The sequence below is a fragment of the Vicia villosa genome, linkage group LG4 (assembly GCF_029867415.1).
Source record: "Vicia villosa cultivar HV-30 ecotype Madison, WI linkage group LG4, Vvil1.0, whole genome shotgun sequence".
NCBI classification, from domain to species: domain Eukaryota; kingdom Viridiplantae; phylum Streptophyta; class Magnoliopsida; order Fabales; family Fabaceae; genus Vicia; species Vicia villosa.
The window spans coordinates 49,235,900-49,242,235 of NC_081183.1; the positions used below are offsets into that span (position 1 = coordinate 49,235,900).

The 6,336-nt window shown below is 35.1% G+C and overlaps 1 long non-coding RNA gene across 1 annotated transcript; it reads right to left on the reverse strand.

Moving 5' to 3' along the window:
* Positions 1 to 441: 441 nt before the first annotated feature.
* Positions 442 to 1,622, reverse strand: LOC131599152 (uncharacterized). Its single transcript, XR_009282597.1, has 4 exons — positions 1,521 to 1,622; positions 1,125 to 1,210; positions 741 to 866; positions 442 to 664 (listed from the first exon to the last, which is right to left on the reverse strand). It is a non-coding gene; the product is annotated as an uncharacterized LOC131599152 (long non-coding RNA).
* Positions 1,623 to 6,336: the final 4,714 nt, after the last annotated feature.

The window sequence follows — 6,336 nt, forward strand, 5'->3', positions numbered from 1 at the left end:
GTTTACACCTACATTTAAAAGAGAAAGAAACTTCGTGGGAACTTCAAGATAAATTTGAAAGAGAAGATTGCTTTAATGGTTGGAGACTTGTCATTTGACTTCAAAGGATTACAGGGTGATCATGTACCATGCCCATTACAATTTTATCTGATTCACTACGCAAAACCATCAAAAACAAACCAAAACCATAGCACTATTCAATTGCTTCACATTCCAACAAATCCATTACCTGCATCCTAGTGAATTCAATACAAGAGAAAAGGCAGACTTCATTCAAGTTCCATGCACCATTTCAAGTTCAAAACACCATAGCCATCATCAAAATCATTATGTTTCCATATGCAACCAAAATCAAATGTGATGCAAAACTAAAAAAAACAGGAGTTTTTCGCTTTTCTTATTGTTTCTTTACAATTGGTTCAAGTTCAAGTTTCCATCAAAACTCCATCAATGTTCATTCAATTACAAACAAAGAGTTCATAAAAAAGGGTCTCATTACAAATTTCATCTTTCACATTACATCAAAATTGCCAAGAAATAATTACACAATACTCCCTAAATTCCATCGTAACTTCATCTTCATCGTGATCCCGATTCATTCCAAATCTGCCTTGCCCTTCATGATGCTGCCCCGCTATTCCTTCTTCTTCAAGTTATGCCAAACCTGCATTCAAACACCCCATTAACCTACTAACAACCCTACATATGGATAAGCAACATAACCAACAGTTTCCACATACCATAAAGAAAAAAAACCCATTTCATACTGTCCAAAAATCTCCAGCTCCTACAATTCAGAACTAAAATAGGCCTGCTCCATATATTAGCATACACAATTCTGAACCACAAGAAAAAGACAAACAGACCTGCACCTCGAAACCAAAAGCAAACGGCATCGATTCAGGAAATAAAAGAAGAAATGAAAGTCATTGCACATCAAAGCTGACAGTCCAGATTCAAAACCGCATATACGGCGCGTACGAAATGCAACTCACAAAAAGAACAAACAGGAAGAGATAAAGGGAGAGCAGCCTGCACAATCTAAGCATGCAATCAAGAGAAAAAGTCTAAGAGGGAACTATCGAATCCAAAAAACGCAACAAAAAAAAAAGAAACTCATTCACCTCGTAACAGTTTCGGTCTCGGCCTTTAATCTGCAGTTTCACTTCCAACTCCGAGCAACCATCATCATCCAAGACAAAAGATAGCTCTGCAATAGAAAATCAGTTCAGAATACAACTCTTAATAATAAAAACCAACTGCTAACTCTATCCTCATAACAGAATTATTCCAACCCTAAACTAACTCCCAACAGTTTTAACTACCTCTAACAGATTCTCAACTGACCTATAACAAACTTTTTGCACTTGTAACTAACTAACTACCTTAACCTTCTAACAGAAAACCACAATAACAGAATTCTCATAACCACCAAAACAAAAATAACAGATTTCTTACCAATCCTAACTACCAGCAACTAATTCATAACAGAAAAATGAGAAGAGAATTGGAACCTGAACCTCTATATAACTTGAGCTTCTTCAATCTTCACACTCTTAACCATTCTTCATTTCTACATTCATCATCACCCACGCCTTCACTCTGCTTCCATTCATCACACACGCATCCTCTCCACCATAACACAAAAATTCACCATCTTCAATCATCCATCTTCATTCTTCCCCCATCACCTTCATTCATCTTTGCAATTTCACCATCTTCTTCACTCCTTCACCATCCTCATCTTCAACCACTCACCATAACAGAAAATCACCAAAAACCTTCGCAAACTCTTCAATCTTGACAATCATCAATCTTCATCGTCGCACAATACTGCATCAACTGCATCAACAAACAACACACATCACAACACATTTTCATCTGCGATACGCAACGACATTATCTTCCTATCACGATTCTCATATTCACTTTGCACCGTCGATTTCGCAACAACAACAACAACAAACCAGAAGAAGAACACCACTGAATGGGATTCAAGAAGGAGGAGAGATCGGTGAAGCAGAGAAGGAATCGCAGCGAGAAAGGAAGATAATGAAATACCTGGAAACCGAAGTCAATTTGTTCGCTCTTCATCTTCATCGAACTAGAACCGGATTTGTTTTCGGAGATTCGAGAACATAGAGCGTGAGACGGAGAGACGCAGAGGATGTTCATCGGAGAGACGAGAGATGAATTCAGAAGGAACGGATTGAGAACGCTTGCGAGGTGAGAGGGGGACATCTTTGACCAGAGAAGAGATTGAGGGGAAGAAGGAGATCGAGAGAACGAGAACAAGGGGCGGTGATGGCGTCGCACCGGAGAAGTGTAATCGGAGAAGGAGAAAGGCGTCGGGTTCGTTGAAGGAGAGATCTTGAGCGGAGAAGAGACGGCTGAGAGTGAGGAGTGAATCTCCGATGCCGATTCCCGGTGCCGCTTCGGCCGCGAGTGAGAAGGAGAAGAATCTCAGAGAATTGGGAGCGTCACAAGTAAACCTAATTCTCTTTTCTATTTATTTTTATTTTTTGCTTAATCATAATTTAATAGTATTAGTTGATGCTAATTGAGGTTAATGTAATATTGAATGAGGATTAATCGTAGTTAGTTTAATGTCAACTAGAATATTAAGAAAAATCTGATTAGTGGACCATTAATCTGAATAAAGTTCAATATTGGATCAAACAAAAAGTGAATGATGCTTTGGGCTGTGTACGAATTGCTAGAACTCACCCCATGAAAGCCCAATTTTCGTGTAAAAGAAAATGCTGTCAAACAAAAAAGATCCTTTGGGCCAATACTGTCCTGGGCCTGCGCTGGTTGCCATCTGCGCCCATAACTCCAAGTTTATACCCCCTGACTCCATAGAAAATTGTTAGAATTAGGTTTCTTCCTATAGTTTTTTTCCCATTTTCTTTTAGGTTCTAAGAAACAACAAAATCAATAATAAAATTCGGTAGTTTAATTAGGTGATTTTAAGATTAACTTTAGTTTTAGAATTTTTTCATGTTAAGAACATAGTAAAAATACTAGTTTAGGCTTATTAGCTTTTAGGTCTTTTAGTACAATTTATACTTGAATTAGATTTCCCTTAACATTAAAAAAACCCATAAAAATAGTAGTATTCTTAGGTTAACTTTGTACTAATGCTTCTCTTATGCTTTTGTATCGTTTTCATGCTATTTTTGTATAATGGTTGTGTGTTCTTGTTATTTGTTTTTGGCCATAATTTTGGCGCATTTTGATAGTATCATTTGTAGCTCCTTTTAGAATATATTTCATCACCATGTTAACATTAGACTTAGACTAGAATAACAACTAGGCTAGAAAATAGGTTAGTCTCCCCTCTTTCATTCTTTTTCTTTTTCAACATTAAAACATTAATAAATAAAGAGGCGAATCACATTAAGAAAATGATAGAGAAATGAGTGGGATTCATTCCCTAATCTGTTTCTCAATCACTTAGTGGCATAGAAATGAGTGGGATTCATTCCCTAATCTGTTTCTCGGTCACTACTTAATGGGAGAGAAATGAGTGGGATTCATTCCCTAATCTGTTTCTCAAACATTAATTAATGGGGGAGAAGTGAGTGGGATTCATTCCCTAATCTGCTTCTCGATCATTACATAATGGGATAGAAGTGAGTGGGATTCATTCCCTAATCTGCTTCTCGATCATTATACATTTTATGTGATTCTAATTGCAAAGTAAATTCCCTTAAAAAATACCCAACCAAAAACACTTAAAACACTTAATAAAGGCTCAAATTAAAACAAAGTGACGAAGTGGTGCGAAACCTTGTATTGGGTTTTGTTCATCATGTAGTTACATAAAAAACACAAACCCAAGTTCATTCTTTTGCCTTGTTAGGCGCTTAAGAACAAGTTAAGTCCTTTCCAAAAGTAGGCGTGTAAGTCTCCAAAGGTCGAGCATCGTGGATTGCGACCTTAACCTCTGTTCAACTAAAAAACACAAAACAAATGGAAACTATGGAGCCGAACTACGGTCGTTCTGATTCTTGAAAAGGATACGTAGGCATTGGGTCGCGGGGCCTAAGCGAGCACACTTGTAAATAATTCCTTCTTTTCCCCGTATTTCTTTTGCATTCATTCGCATTTAGGTTTAGACATAGATACACCCTTTAGATAGAAACAAACATAGGTGGATACCATCGAGTACGATGGGCGTGAGGGGTGCTAGCACCTTCCCCTTGCGTAACCGACTCCCGTGCCCTGTTCTCTGGTCGAAAGACCTTGTTCTTGTTCTGAGTTAGGTTTTCTGATATTCCTTTCCCGCGATGGGATGAATATATTAGTGGCGACTCTGATTCCATTTTTCGCGGTAGCGACAGCACGCACACGCACGTCGGCGTACGTATTCAACTTGATTAAATTCATCTCTAGATAATAAAAGTTCTTCAATAATATAACCAATATATGAAAATGAGTAAGAGGAAAAAGCGTGTAAGAATTTTTCATGGGCTAAATTATAAACTAACCTTTTTAAAATTTGACTAAAAAAATAAAATTTTGTTAAAGAGTAAAGTCGAACGATTTTAAACTATTTTACATGATTTCACATATTTCAAAGTGATTGAAATCAATAAAATCATCCTACAATACGATTTTACATAAAAGAGATTTTTACCTTTGATTTAACACGATAAGCAGACAAAGAAATGTAAAATCTACAAAATTTAGATTTTATATCGCAATTTAAAAAATCTTGCATATACGTTTAGGTATTCTTAATTTTTAGACGCCGTTGGACAAGTGTCAGCAATCATGTTTAAAGTGTTTGTGTATATGATCACCTGAACGCGAAATTTAAAATCAATTATTAAAATGTAATCTTTTTTAATCTCATATTTCTCCCTTTGAAAAAATCGAAATACTATTTACTTACATTCACGGACAATTTTGTATTTGCTTCTTGGAAACTCTCGGTAAATTTATTGCCTTCTAAAGGTAGGGTAACTACAAAATTCTTTTAGGAGGTGATTTATTCACCTTGAAATTTGTCAATGTGTCTTAAAAAAACTCGACAGAGGAGTTGGAATAGGTATCAAAATCCAAAAGAGGATTTCCAATCTACAAGTATTAAAAGATTAATTAGTCTTATTCTTCAAACATATTGTTTTACCAAATATTTAAAATGTCATATATGTTGATTAACCCCTATCCTCTTCAAATTTATGTTGGCTTTGGTTTGGAGAATGAGTTGTGCAAGTTGGGGTGCATAGTAACCTGAAGACAAATAAACTAGCATTAATAAAAGAATATAGAAAAGGAAAATACAAGTCATTTTACACAAATACTACCTACATAACTCTCCCTACCGATAAAGAAATCATTGGTTCTGAAATTGTAAATTTGTTGAATCAATGCTTAAGAAAAAAGTGTGATCTCTTGCTATAAATCACAATTAGAATGTTAGATTGAATTGTTTTGGTGAGCACAAAACTAATTTATTTATTAAAATGTTCTTAAATTTATGTTTTTCATGTTTTCTAAAATCATATTCTATTAAACTGAAATCTAAAGTCCATTGCCTATTACAAAATAAACTAGTAGTTTATACCACTAAACAAAAACACAAGACAAATAAATCATCAGAAGTGTTAAAAAATAAATTACCCGTAATTTCATCAATTACAAACAAACAATTAAAAGTTTTGTCGAAACAGGAGAAGCCAACTCCAATAGTAGAATCGAGATAGAGAATGTGGGCTTGTATAATAAAAATTCCAAAATCATTTAATAAAAAACTCAATCCAATGAAGTGGTGTGTTTAACATGAAGCTTCTATCTGTTAGAACATAGTATGGTTCTAATCATATTTGTAGTGTTTTGAAGATAACAAGCAAATAAATTTTGTATAAGTAAATGTGGTACTCTAATTATGTGATTCTGTTTTCAGAAGATGATTCACTACAAGTACCATCAGAACTTAATGCCTAAAGATGAACAAATGCAAAAATGCTCAAGACTTAAAGCAACTTATGATCAAGCACCAAAACTGCTGCAAGCATACTGATACAAGAGCTAAACAGAAGATCATGTAGCCTGATTCAAAAAGAAAGATACCGTTAAAGACATAATCATTCTCAAGGATGATTGAAGAGGCTATCCACATGCAGCTCATTGGAGAAAACAAAAGCAAAAAAAAAAAAGCAAACACGCAAGCATTTATTGCTCTCTCCAATAACCAAGATTAAACAGGCAAAAGTCTGAAGATATATATATATATATATATATATATATATATAATCACTCCTTTAAGTGTGTGGTGTGGGCATCAAAGAATTGACACATACAAAAAGAACACCAACACAACACAGT